Source organism: Larus michahellis, chromosome Z (genome assembly GCF_964199755.1).
Source record: "Larus michahellis chromosome Z, bLarMic1.1, whole genome shotgun sequence".
In the NCBI taxonomy this organism is placed as follows: domain Eukaryota; kingdom Metazoa; phylum Chordata; class Aves; order Charadriiformes; family Laridae; genus Larus; species Larus michahellis.
In genome coordinates this window covers 3,191,647-3,206,672 of record NC_133930.1, presented here as the reverse complement: position 1 = coordinate 3,206,672, position 15,026 = coordinate 3,191,647, and the positions used below count along the sequence as shown (strand labels likewise).

General features: G+C 42.8%; 1 protein-coding gene across 4 annotated transcripts in view; it reads right to left on the bottom strand.

The window, feature by feature from the left end:
• DYM (dymeclin) overlaps positions 1-15,026 on the bottom strand; it is a 241,242-nt gene that overhangs the window by 146,342 nt on the left and 79,874 nt on the right. The window lies entirely within an intron of this gene.

Sequence of the window (15,026 nt, the reverse complement as noted above, 5' to 3'; positions counted from 1 at the left end):
AATGTAACGTGTTCAGAGAGCCAAAGGAGCTTGCATGTTGCCTTTTTAACAAAACCAACTTAGTCCGTAACGCATTTTTCTCGTGTATTCTGATTTTAAAATTCAGCACATTTTAGGCAAAACGCAGCACCAAAACTTAATACTGCTTCAACCAGAACCTCCAGATTGAGAGTCCTGTAGAGATCATCACCATTGCTCATTATTGTGGGTAGACGACATAATAGCAAATAATAAACTTCAGTGAAAAAAAACAAAACAAAACAAAAAAACCCCAGGATCAACAGCTGTTTAAAGTTAAATTTTGAGGTATTATTAAACTCAGCCTCATATTTTTTGCATTCCTACAGAAGATGAAACAACTTGAAAAAGCCCTCCAGTTGGAAGTACTTACACTGCTCTGAAATTCCTTTTTAAGAGACTGTATATAAGATGCAACGGTGTGGAAGTACAAAATGTTTACAATAACTTGACGTTTAAAATCTAGTTAAGGAGAAATCAAAGTTTGAAGCGACAAATCACTATCGATAGTGTCAAAAAACCAGTCAGGCTGATTGATTCCTCTTGGGTAATCACGTTTTTGTTGTCTTACACCTCCCTTGAAAATACACGTATAACAAAGCACCAAAACGTCATTCATTTTAGACCCGCAAAAATTTCTTCGGTACAAAAATGTAAATAGCTCCTCATTCCACATCAACTCTCAGTTCTTTGCTGAATACCCTCCCCTTGATGTAGGTGCGTATACACGGTGCACGTACGGCTCCAGTATTAAGGCTCCACCTAGAAGTTGCTCGTTAAAACTTTCATCATCATACTGTTTAAACTTTGATGTCTGCGCCTGAAATGCAAGCTGAGTCATTTCCATACTTAATCCTTACAGCATTAAAAAAAAAAAATAAAACAATTAACTCCAAGAACTCCTGCATTTGAAATTCCCCTTCCTAATTACAACCGTGTTGGGGCACCAAGTTGACCAGTTACATGCCCAAATACCCACTCAAGGAGACTGGAAGGGAGAAGGGGCAGCAGAGGAGGGTCGGAGGACTCCGTAAAATCCTTATTTCCTTGTCAGCGTTCATGAGATTGAAGAAATAAAAAAAGAAGAAAAGCACCAAAGCCAAAGCAGAGACGCTGCAGACTCGGCATTAGTGGGGAAAAAAGTCAGGGGAAAGGACGAAACTTGTCTCCACTCCACGGCTACGGTGGCACGTGACAGCTTCAATGTCACTGCGCCTCTGCCTTTATCACGTCTGGGCTCCCAATACGCTCCCAGTTGCGAAGCAGCAGCCCCTCCCAATCACACTGGATTATATTCATCCCCAAATGCCTGCTGGGCACTGAATTGTTTTGAGTCTATCTTGAAATTTTACGGCAGAGACTGAGCATTTCATCAACTTACTCATTTAACAGGGCAAAGCCTTGAATTACACAGCACAAAAATAAGACCTAATCTCAACTTTAAAAAGACCCCCCAAATTCTTATGTCCTTCTTTCTACGAGTGCCTAAATTAAAAATTAATCATAAAAGACTTCCTTAAAAACGGCAGAAAAATGAAGGAAGTTTAGTTTTCAGCCTTCTTGTCTGCGAGATTCAAGGTGCCCAGGACAAAAAGCCATTTGAACGCAACCCGCAAGCAGAGCATAACCGATCAAAAGAACATAAAGTACTCTTAGCCCTACAAAATTTCAAGCCAGCCAAAGAGTATTTGTCTTCAAACGTAATAATCTGGTCAGATTTTGTAATAAACCAATGCTCCCCTTCGTCGCCACAACTGCAAGGCAATCACTGCCGCGTCAAAGGCAAGGGAACTAACGCCATTCAGCATTAAGCGGCTTGAAGGAGTTCTTCTAATAAAAAGCACTATAATTACAGCCCTCTTCGCAAAAAAAATCATTTTACGTTAATAATCCTTTATCACCGCGTTTTTGATCGACCGTCCTTAAATCAGCACAAAGGCGAATAAAAACGCTGACCGTGAAGGACCGTGAACTAGACGATCTTTAAGGTCCCTTCCGACCCGAACCATTCTATGACTCTATGAAGTGAGATTTTAAACTCACAGGAGTTATCCACATAGGTAACACGCAAAGAAATTATTTTTTAAAACAACCCTGAAAGAATCACATATTCACCGTGAAATAAATTCAAATTCGGCATATTTCCTCTCTTAAAATTTAGTGTAGTTCTCAGCTCAACCAGAGTCTTCAATTTTCCACCACCCCGCCCTTCTGTGGCAGGCATCTGCCATTACTACACCTGCCCTCAACAGTCAGGAAAAGAGGGATACAGCCAAAACACTGGCCAGTAAATTGAATATTCCGCCAGGGAGAATGAGGTAATTCTGCCCAGGAGAATTCTGCGCATTGATATATGACCCAAATAACCTCCTCAAGCTCTGTCTCTCGTGGGCGAGCGTATTCCTCCAGAAATCCCATGCAAATAGGTTCAAAATATTCTTTTTCATTCCAAAATGCAATGTCAAATTAGGTGCTATATAGCGGTTGGTGCTCCCAACATACTCAAGAGACTTTTCTAAGGAAAATATCGTTCCTGATCGTTAACAACAGATTAAAGTGTTAAATAAAGAGTTTAGGAGGACAGAGAGATAAGTAGTCGGTGTTTCTAGTTGTATTCTGTATGTTCACAATATTTGAAATATCACTTTGGCTTTACGTTTATGTATATTTCAAAATTATTAAGCTACATATCAAAGTTTCTTTACCAAATTAAACAAAACTAAAGTAATGCTGCAACCTCTCAGAAGCTCTCCTCACCATCTTCTTTTCAGATCTAAAGTTGCGCTTAACAGCAAACTAAACGTATGACAAATACACACTGATCCAGAAAAAGTGGCCAGAATCCCATTTCAGCTTCTGCTTCAACAGAACATCGCCAAAAAAAAACAGGATGAAAGGATGAAAATCCCCTTTCAAGCCAATAGCACGGCCATAGGTAGCCACAACTGTGTTTTACTGCTCCCTGGCATCATTACAAGCATGGAATGAAATTTGCCTAGACACTTCAACATATTACGTTTCTTTCACATTTAAATTTCACTTTAAATTTCATTTTATTCCTAGTTTCTTGTCATCCCAGTATACAACTCAAGGGAAATCCAAATCACAAAAGTTCTCGTAAAGCTTTCTATATCTCTGGGCAGCGGCAAAAGGTGAGCTGCAATTCTTAAAACTAAAGGACCCAACTGTGGAAAAGATGAAGGGGGTGGGTTATCTGCAATAGCATCGTGACCCAAAGTGCTTCTGAAGCTCTATATAAATTCTGAGAAAGCTCTACATTACCAAGTACTACTCTGCTGGTGCTTATTATAAGTGACGAAGACCCATAACCATCCATCCAAGTGATGAAGACCCACAACCACCCATCTAAGTGATGAAGAGCCATAACCATCAAAGTGAAGACCCATAAGCGATGAAGATTCATAACCATCCATCCAAGTGACGAAGACCCATCTAAGTGACGAAGACGCATCGCCACACATATAAGTGATGAAGATCCATATAAGTGATGAAAACCCGTATAAGTGATAAAGACCCGTAACCATCCAAGTGATGAAGACTCATCTAAGTGATGAAGACCCATAACCATGCATCCAAGTGATGAAGATCCATAACCATCCATCTAAGTGAAGACTCATAAGTGATGAAGATCCATAACCACTCATATAAGTGATGAAGACCCATCTAAGTCATGAAGACCCAGAACCACCCATATAAGTGATGAAGACCCATCCAAGTGATGAAGATCCAGAACCATCCATCCAAGTGATGAAGACCCATAACCGCTCATATAAGTGATGAAGACCCATCCAAGTGATGAAGACCCATAACCATCCATCCAAGTGATGCAGATCCATAACCCTAAACCAGCTTATGTATCTGGATCACCTGTAGAATTTATTGTCTTCTGCAAAATACTTGTAATCTATTTTTAATTGCAATTCTTTCATAGAATTCCACACGCAACCACGTTACTAGAATTTCTGTCAGTAAGAGAAATACTAACATTTTGCCAATTATTTCCGGCAAACACAGATACTTTGAGAAGGAACAGACTGCTTTTACCTTTAAAACAGAATGAGAAGATCCATTTTTTCCTTCTCTTCCACAAAACTACCCATTACAACTATTCTTTTGCCATCTATTCGTATCACTCTACATAAGGCACAGCAAGGAAAGCAGGGCTTGCTTAAGAGCAAGGTACGGTTTTTTGCAACAGAAGATCTCAGGTCTTCTGTAAGATGGCTAGAAACACTGCCATGAAAACAAACCCAGGATTTTAATTTGGTTTGACAGTCCGTGGAACAACGCTTGACGGCAAAATGAAGTTAGGACACATTAATCAAAAAAAGATCTTTCTTTCACCAGACTTATTTAATGTAAACACAGAAATCTCAGCCTGACGCTCTGCTCTCTCTTACACAACAAGACACAAAGAAGGTTCACGTTTGGACCTCCCTGGAGAAAAGTTTAAACGCATTCTTTTATGCTTTCACATAATGAAGCAAAATTTTAAGAGCTTGATTTTAAAGACTTTTTAAAAGCGAAAGACAGGCAGGAAGGCAGAGGGTGCTTTAAAGATTTACTCATTATAAAAAACTGATGTTTATAGTCAACTTCTAGCACTGCAAACCATTCTGAGGGGAGATTGAGATGAGATATTGGGAAGAAATTCTTGGCTGTGAGGGGGGTGAGCCCCTGGCCCAGGTTGCCCAGAGAAGCTGTGGCTGCCCCATCCCTGGAGGGGTTCAAGGCCAGGTTGGCCGGGGCTTGGAGCAACCTGGGCTGGTGGGAGGTGTCCCTGCCCAGGGCAGGGGGGTGGCACTAGATGGTCTTGAAGGTCCCTTCCAACCCAAACCATTCTACAATTCTATTCCAAGTTAATCTATCAACAAACTGCGAGCTATAATTGATCCATGAGTTTTCTTGGGATCTTTATTAAACTAGCGGTAATTCTTTCACAAGAGGATTCTTCACTTCCATCTTCTTCACTTTCCAACCTTCAGTGTAAAGGCTTGGAAGATAAACCCTCTGAGCTCTCTCCCTGGAAAGAGCATTAAATTAATGCAGAGGAAATTGGCGTTACTTATTTGAAAGTATCTTTCTGGGAAAAGGAGATTTTGTTTTTTACTTAATAGCAGTTGCAAAACGCAATCATATTAATAACTGAACTTCATCAAGTGTTCCTTTGAACGGCCTATCATTCGTTAAGTTTAAACATTACATTACAATTAATGCTGGCATAAGCCTTGTTGAGTATGCTCGTTTCTCTCCTCACTGGAACTTGATAACAGAGCAGATCCTTTCCCCTTTCCCCCATACAAACAACCCGAGTCCCACCATACATCATTAGCATCCTGCCAATGAGGTTGATTGCTTTCGAAACCATTTTGCAGAGCGCACCGGATTGAGGTGACTTTCAAGGCTGAAAGGAAAGAAATAAGACTTTTGGTAGATGTGAAGATCTTGAAAAGATCTTCTGAGAATCATTTAGGTTGGAAGAGACCTTTAATATCATCAAGCCTAACCATCAACCTAACAATGGCAAGTCCCCACTAAGCCATGTCCCTCAGCACCACGTCTACCATTTTTTAAATACCTCCAGGGGTGGTGACTCCACCACTGCCCTGGGCAGCCTCTTCCAATGCTTGACAACGCTTTCAGTGAAGATGTTTTTCCTAATATCCATCCTAAACCTCCCCTGGCACAACTTGAGGCCGTTTCTTCTTGTCTTATCACCTGTTCCTTGGGAGAAGAGACCAACCCCCACCTCGCTACAACCTTCTTTCAGGGAGCTGGAGAGAGCAATGAGGTCTTACTGGCCTTTTAACAGTTCCAAAATGACAGTCCTGCTCCCCGTGTGTTCCTTCCATTTTTGCAACAAGACAAGACTAGAGAAGTCAGCAAAACCAGCATTAAATATCAGACAGAAAACCCAACCGCAAACAAATCACCAAAGAGAACTGACCTACGTTTGAGTAACCCGTTCAAGTCCCAGCTCCACACCCTGCTTTCCTCTTTATGGAACTTCCAGCATGCAGAGGACTATTCAATGCTACAACATCTAAGAGAGCAGTAAACACAGATTATGAAGAACTAAAGTAGAAGCGATTTTCCTTGCATCTAATTGATACCATCGCGTACATCCTCCACCAAAACCAGTGAGTAACGTAGTATTCAAAACCATTACAATTACTATTTCATTCTTATTACATTCGAGCAGCAGCTTTGGGAACTTGAGAGCTGGGTTGGTTTTGTTTTTTTTATTTAACGTTTATTATGCGTGTCACGTTTCTTAAGTCAATTCAATGGTTCTCACATTGTGGTCTGATGAACGCTTTCTGGTGGCCCATGGAGAGCTGGCAGTTCCCGTTGTGCTGGCTCTTGTCCTTGTTTCCAGCTGCTACATTGTGTTAGAAGCAAGCTAAAAATACATAAATACTTTCCTACGATTACTTTTCCATGTAAGCAATTTCTTAAGTTGCCACGGGGCTGTTGCGCGATAATGAACGGGAGAGGAAAAAAGTGGTCCGCGGAATCACAAGCGGGAGAGGCCGGATCAGCGAGGCAACTGCTCTATCAAGACGCAGTTCTCATAAAGTCCCAAGTCAAAGTCATTTTATACTTTATAAGCGCATCCTTAACATCTCGGATGGCTATTTAAACAAATTAAAACTGCTAATTGTGAGGGTACACGTGCTTAAAAGACTGTAAAAAACAGCTACATGAATTTTAGGAGAGTCCCATCGCAAGTTTTTGGAAGATTCATTACAGCAAGAAGCTAGCGAAGCTGAAATAGAGGAAATACGGAACAATTTTTAAGTGCTTAATGAACTTGCATGTTAAGTATTACATCCTCAAGCAAGGTTGAACTCCTAAGGAGCATCAACGGACTGATGTATACACAAACTACAACCTCTGACGGAAAAAGCAGATCTGATTACGTCGTAGATTTTTTTAGGTAAGATTATAAAAACTCAGAAGCGTAAAAATAGCCATCCTAAATACTGCAGTCACTTTCGCAGCTGACACAAGTTCTTATGAACAGTAGATTTTTGCAACGTTACATCTGACGCGGTAATACAAATGAAAAAAGTCACAATTTTTCATTTTCAGCAATATTTTTCACGCTCTCCACCGTCTGGCATCAGACCAACAGAATTAACCCCAGCTAGCTTGCGACAAAGAAGGGGGGTGGGGGGGGGAAGTGGTTTTAAGAACAACTATAAATGAATGGTTTCTGGGCGATACGAAGCCTAGCAAAATAAATTTGTGTTTTAAATAGTGGTGGGCTAGCTGCTTTCTAAGCCATCAGCAGGCCGCAGCAAGAATTCACACGTGGGAGATCATGAATTTAAAAGCTCATAAGCATTTTGAGACAACGGCTACGTCCCAGCCCTTCTTGACTCCATTTACTCTTTGGAACACAGGAATGGTTAAAGAATTTATGTTAGAGTAAATGCACGATCAGTTGAAAAGGCACATCTAGGCGTAAAATCCTACCAAGCTACCACTCACTCCTTGGTGCAAGGTCAAAGTCCCACACGTCTCAAGAATTTACTGAGCGGATTGCCGCGGGCTTTATTTCAGGTGCTTTATTATATTTCAGCTGCTTTATCCTTATTATTATACTTCATTTTCCGTATTTAATTCCTAAATACTGCAGAAAAGTAACCACAGTCCTACAGAAAGATTAAGAGCGCGTTTTAGACGACTTCTCTAAATGTTTAAAAACAAAGAGAAGACGACAGTTTTAAAAACAAGTTATTTTCTTCTCATCAAATCAGCGTAACGACCACTGAGACCGCCTTATTGAAATATATGAGCATGACTTATTTGTTGGAGGCTTCTCACACTTAATAATACTATTCTAACGGAGACACGGATTTCGCCCTACTTGCCAAGAAAAGCAGAAGGTAGTCGTTTCTGTGAAGCCAAGCTCTGCAACACAAATTCTGCTGCCTGCCTGGCTCCTGATCACAGTCTCTCCAGGAATAGCCCGGCTCCTGTGTATCCATATTTTTAAAATACACCCCAGGCACCTGATTTTTGCCTGTTTCCCATCGCTCCCGGCCGCACGGGAAAGCTGCGGGGAACGGTTGAGCTATGGGAGCCACTGGGGGGGGGAAGAAAAAAAAAAAAAAAAAAAAAAAGACAACCTAGTAAATCTCGGAAGAAACTCTCCGAAAGCCGCAGCACCGAGAAACACGAACGTGTCCGAGGAAGCCGGGGCCGTGATGTCACTAACACATTCTGGAAGGAGCTTTTGAGGAAATGAATCATGGAAGCAAGCGAAACGCGACGACGTATTAGGTAACCGCGTACATCCCCTACCCGTGCAACAGTGCTCCCTCCAGTACACGCTGTTATTCGATCCAGCCTAATTTTAAGGGACTGGTAATGGAGCTTGAACCACATCCTTTGGGAAGAGTGTTCCATAATCTAATAAACCTCGACGTTAAGATTTCCCCCTCCCCGCCCCCCGCCAATATTCAGCCTAAGCATTCCTTGACTCAACTTCAGCTACTTATTCCTATAAGTGGTTCCATGTAATACCATAAAACATTTCTTCCCCAGTTCAGTGTTTGCAGCCTTTTAAATAAAAGGCACAGTCACATCTCCTTTGTTGCCCAGCCAAATTATATACACGGCTTTTTCTTTCCTTTCCTGTAAAGTCTTTTCCACTTTGCTTCCTGCGACTAAGCCAATCCAACGCTTCACGCCACCTCTCAAACATCACTGCACTGAAAAAGGTTACAAATATTAAGCTGCACGGATTTATTATAACAAGCATATTCCTGAATTCATTGCAAAACCAGCGTTTCTTTAATTTTGAACTATTTCTCCCCTTTTTTACCTCTAGATCTCAGGAGATCTCTTACTGTGACATCTACTGTGATGGGGCAGGAGCCCCATCCTTGCCATTAGATTGCCTAAATCTTTTTTTTAGTTTGAACTTCAAAATAAGGAGAAGACCACTTTTTCCCAGGATTTCAAAGCTCAGTTCCAGAGCTGCATTCCCATCCAGCTTTTGACACCACGGTTGTATCAGGAATCCATACAGACACCAAAAAAGACACCCCTATTTCACCTGAAAAACTACAGAATCATAGAATGGTTTGGGTTGGAAGGGACCTTAAAACCCATCCAGTGCCACCCCCTGCCCTGGGCAGGGACACCTCCCACCAGCCCAGGTTGCTCCAAGCCCCGGCCAACCTGGCCTTGAACCCCTCCAGGGATGGGGCAGCCACAGCTGCTCTGGGCAACCTGGGCCAGGGGCTCACCACCCTCACGGCAAACAATTTCTTCCTCAGATCTCATCTCAATCTCCCCTCTTCCAGTTTAAAACCATTCCCCCTCATCCCATGGCTCCCCTTCCCTGATCCAGAGTCCCTCCCCAGCTTTCCTGGAGCCCCTTGAGGGACTGGAAGGGGCTGGAAGGTCTCCCCGGAGCCTTCTCTTCTCCAGGCTGAACAATCCCAACTCTCTCAGCTTGTCCTCCCAGCAGAGGGGCTCCAGCCCTCCCAGCATCTCTGGGGCCCTCCGCTGGACCTGTTCCAACAGGTCCATGTCCTTCTTGTGCTGAGGACTCCAGACCTGGACTCAGTACTCCAGGTGGGGTCTCACCAGACCAGAGTAGAGGGGGAGAATCACCTCTCTGGATCTGCTGGCCACGCTTCTTCTGATGCAGCCCAGGCTGCAGGGGGTTTCTGGGCTGCCAGCGCACATTGCCAGCTCGTGTTGAGCTTCTCATCCACCAACACCCCCAAGTCCTTCTCCTCAGGGCTGCTCTCCAGCCGTTCTCCACCCAGCCTGGATTTGTGCCCGGGATTGCCCTGACCCAGCTGCAAGACCTTGCACTTGGCCTGGTTGAACTTCACGAGGTTTGCATGGGCCCACCTCTCCAGCCTGCCCAGGTCTCTCTGGATGACATCCCTTCCCTCCAGCGTGTCAACCGTATCACACAGCTTGGTGTCATCGGCAAACTCGCTGAGGGCGCACTCCATCCCGTTGTCCATGTCGCCAACAAAGATGTTAAACAGCGCTGGTCCCAGTACCGATCCCTGAGGAGGGCCACTCGCCATTTATAAAGTGAACACCTATAAACTGTCTCAGTGAAGTTACACACTTCGGAATTCCAGATGGGATCCTAATTCCTTGCACACAGATGCTGTGGAACCAGCTTTGTCAGCTGGAAACCTCTGAAGATGTTTTGGATATCTGTAACACAAACCTGAGTAGCAGACACATCTGGTGACAGACACTTTGAAGAATTAAGTAAAGCAAATTACACACCACGTTCCCGAATCAAAAGGCGATAAAGTTGCCAAATAAAGCTGGAAATAAACTCTAATAAACCATTCATTCACTTCAAGGAATATATTCAAAAAAATCTATAGAAAGGGAGTATCTTAAATAAGGAAGGAAACCTCCACGTTTTTATTAGCTCCACTCCTGGAAACACCTATTTCAAGTCCTCTGGACATAAGCGATACAATTTCTGAGATTGTTTGCACACTTGAAGACTGTCCAGTATCACTGAAGCTGCAAATGTGACCACAATAGAAAGAAAAAATAAATAATAAAGGTTGTACGATATTATAGAAGGACACAATACCAGAGTATTACGACTACTTGAAAGCTGGGAAACTAAGCGCGAGCTAGAAAAGAAGAGGGTGAGAGGGAGGAAAAATGTACGAGAAATGTGGGGAAAAAACCGCAATCCACCCAGGGTTGGATTAGATTTTACAACAGGCGTCTGACTCAGCCAGCTATCAGCCGTGGAACAGCAAACCAAGCCAAAAAACCCCTCACACAGCGAGATATTAAAAAGGAGTTGTTGCGTGTTGGGTTTTGGGGGCTTTTTTTGGTTTGGGGTTTTTTCGGTGGGGTTTTTTTGGGGGTGGTTTTGGTCCTTTTTTTTTTTTTTGGTGGTGATGATCTTTTTTTATGATTTTTATTTTTTTTCTTTTTTTTTATAGAAAACTCCTCTGGCTTTTGCCCAGGGCACTGTCCTGGTCCTTTGCTGTTGTTGCGGTCGGAGCGGGAAGGAGGCCCATGAACACGTATAATCCCAGTGACAGTGGGATTTTCAGTAATATTTGTTTTGTCATCGCAAGTCACACAAAACCGGGGACAGACGCAAACATGGAAACGTGTTGAAAAACTACCCCGGCAAAGTGAGAGCAACATTGATCTGCAGCATTGACTTTGACAACAAAATGATGAAGCCAGGCCACTGAAGGAAAATACCACCAGGAGCAAACCCACGCCCCAGAGAAACCAGATGAAGAGGGTGGAAAAGACAGAGAAGTTTTAAAAGTCAAGTAAAAAGAAAGAAGTGATTTTTCAGAGCGTAAGATCACAGGATGATCCAGGCTGGAAGGGACCTCAGGAGGTCTTTGGCCCAACCTCCGGCTCCGAGCAGAGGCAGCAATGGGGTCACGCCAGGTTCCTCAGGGCTTCATCCAGCTGAGTCTTGGAAACCTCCAAGGATGGAGATGGCACAACCTCCCGTATAATATTTCCATAGAATTCCAGAGTCTCCCCTTTTCTTTTCAAACTAATTCTAATTTATAAAACGGAAAAAACCTCCCCTTCCACAGGATTAAGGGAGAAGGAAAACAAGCAACAAAAAACTCTTCAAACAAACAAAACAATTTTTTCAAGAAGAAAAGTGAGATATGACGACACTGACATCTGATCTTACAATTTCATATTCATTCCTCCCTCTACCCTCAACAGATTTTTGAAGTCAGGTGCACAGGATTGTTGGGGAAATGATTTTATGATTTTATTATGGTAAAGAAGGCCAATGGTCTCCTGGGGGGCATTAAAAAGAGCGTGGCCAGCAGGTGGAGGGAGGTCATCCTCCCCCTCTACTCTGCCCTGGGAAGGCCACAGCTGGAGCACTGGGTCCAGTTCTGGGCTCCCCAGTTCCAGAAGGACAGGGAACTGCTGGAGAGGGGACAGCAAAGGGCTAGAAAGATGATCAAGGCACTGGAGCAGCTCTCTGCTGAGGAAAGGCTGAGAGCCCTGGGGCTGGTCAGCCTGGAGAAGAGAAGCCTGAGAGGGGACCTCATCAATGCTCAGCAATAGCTAAAGGGCAGGTGGCAAGAGGATGGGGTCAGGTTCTTCTCAGTGGTGCTCGGTGACAGGACAAAGGGCAATGGACAAAAGCTAGGACACAGGAAGTTCCACCCAAACATGAGGAAAAACTTCTTTCCTTTGAGGGTGGCAGAGCCCTGGAAGAGGCTGCCCAGAGAGGCTGTGGAGTCTCCTTCTCTGGAGACATTCCAAACCCTCCTGGACGCGTTCCTGTGCAACCTGCTCTGGGTGACCCTGCTCTGGCAGGGGGTTGCACTAGATGATCTCCAGAAGTCCCTTCCAACCCCTGTCAGTCTGTCATTCTGTGATTTTAAGATGCATATATGCTCACGAGGAGGTATTTTGAATTAAAGAACACCTTTAAACCTAGCACCGGCACGCGCAAACATTTAAAACACACGAAATACTACCTTTACTTCCCAATATCAAAGTTACTTTTCCTAACACAAAACCAGCAAGTCAAACACTTGTCAGCTGCTCTTGCCATTAATAATTCCCATTATTTGTTTTGCAATGAAGGTACTTGGCAGCAGTCTGAGCTACACCTACCTCCGCGCAAGGCACTGTAGTGTTCGTATGAGGGAAGTCTATTATAAACTCTTAAACCAGATGTATAGAATAGAAGGAAAAATATAAGACCTGAAAGAAAAGTATAGAGATGAGGAAGGTAATTAAGTTTAGTATACTATATAATAGTTAAGAATCATTAAGGAATTCCTAGTGTAATCCATCAAGGTGAATACATGATACCGGTCTAGCTATAAACAGCGTGAATATGTTAACGTAGACAGTAGTCGGCGTCACATGGGATTTTTCTTGGAAAAAAAATCCACAATGATCACACTCACCCTACCCTGGACAATAACGGCGATGCAGCTACGTCAACGGCAGGCAGAGAAACAAGTGTGGTAGGAGAGGGGATCAATGTTGTAAGTTTGGAGATGGAGTAACAGTAAGACAATATTCTGAATTTAACAGACTCCAGAAAACGAAAAGTGAGAAGTCTTTCAAGGGTCGGGTGGCCAAAAGCGTTCCATCCACCACACAGAGATATTTCCAGGAGAATCTCCCATTTATACGCTGCAAAAGAGGTTTTAGATCTTCAAGGAATGATCTTGGTAGAACATAAAGTAGAAACCAGAAGAACAACTGGAGCTGCCAGACATCTCTGGAAGCCTGATTGCTATTTACTGGAGGGTGGCAGCCAAAAGTTTTTAAATAGCTCTTAGCAGAACATTCTCTGGATTTACCCTGATAACCTTGTCCTCAAATCATTTTCGGTTTACTGTGCACTCAGAGAATTGCGAGGATTTGTTATGACTAATTTATGCACACCTTGATTAACGTCCCTTTCAGAGAGAGGGAAACGAAACCTTTTAAAGCCCACTTAACAGAACAGGCTGCCAGCGTAAATTCTTCTCCGTAGCAAAGAGGCCAAATATTCTTTTAATAGGTTTTTTTTTTTACGTAGATAGATACTTTTTTGAGTTTTGTATATGCACATATAGACGATATTTTCTATAATAACAACATTTATTTAGAAAAATTATAAGATAGAATCTACTTATGTAAATAATCAAATATATTATAAATTGTATCGACTATAAACATATAAATAAGGCAGAATCGTGAAGTACTCATCATTTATAAATAAAAAAAATCTGTAACGCGGGCGTTACATTTTCTGCGAGTACAAGAGCCTCTCCTAGAGGCAATTTGCTGGTATTCCGTCCAAACAGGCTCTGCTGCACTTCAAACACAACGTAAAACCTAACTTGAAAAAAAAAAATAAAATAATAATGTGGTGTTCGGTTACTCAAACAAGCGGTCATAAAAACTTGTAACACTTTCTCACTCTTCTACTGCAATGCTGATCTGTTCCAATCATGAACCACAAGATACACAAGCGCCGCAGATGTTCACAATTTTGGCAAACTGCAAAAACCCTGGTTGTCCACACCGTACCTCAGTTCCCTTCTCGTTATGTGGATGACACCGACACTTCCTCGCGGCCATCCATTTTTCCTATGCCTTAGATGACCCCCTCGTAGATAAGAGCGCTCAAATTTTGCTCATTGGAGGTGGGTTGGGTTAGTAGAACGTTAAAGGTCCCCTCCAACCCAACACATTCTATGATTTTCCTTTTCACCACCAACCTCTGTTTCTTGGATGCCAGTATTATTTCTAAATATTTTAAAATATTTTAAAATAATTTTTAAGCCTTTTTAAATCAGGGTATCGGATATTAACTACTTCTTTTGAAGCAGAACCCTCAGAAGAACTTCATCCCTACACGGAGGGGGAAAGGAGGAGAAGAAATTCAGACTGCCGTTGACAAAAGTGACCTGTGATGTTGCTAGCCAGATAAGGCATCCAAGAGCTGACTTTTCCAGAGCAGCTGGAATTTTCTATCGCTTAGCAAGTTTAACACACTGCTTCTGTTGACTTGTGACTGCAGGCACTCAACTCAAAATGAACCTGTTTCCTAAGTGAGACATGATAACATGAGGAACACGGGCAAGTGGCTCCTGGAAAAGTCTCCCACTAAAACGATCTACCTAGACTCCTAATAAAAATAAAATAAAATGCAAAGAGGCAAGGGAGAACTAACTTTTCTCTGGACTCAGTTGCCTAAAACACAAGATAATTTTCATCTTGCTGTTCCCTCACTTGTCGCAGCTCAGTTTCCATGGCAAGTATCAAGACAAGACGTGTTCCAATTCCAGGGCAAGACATATCCCTTCTGGAGGACTTCAGCGCTCATTCTTGCCACTATTCGAGGGGTCAAACCCAGACTTACGTCCCAGATCAGTATTCAGGAAACAAGGGTCAACTTTACCACGGCACAACCATCAGCATCTCTCTACCTGTGTTTGACCAGGAAGAACTTGCAATGGAGC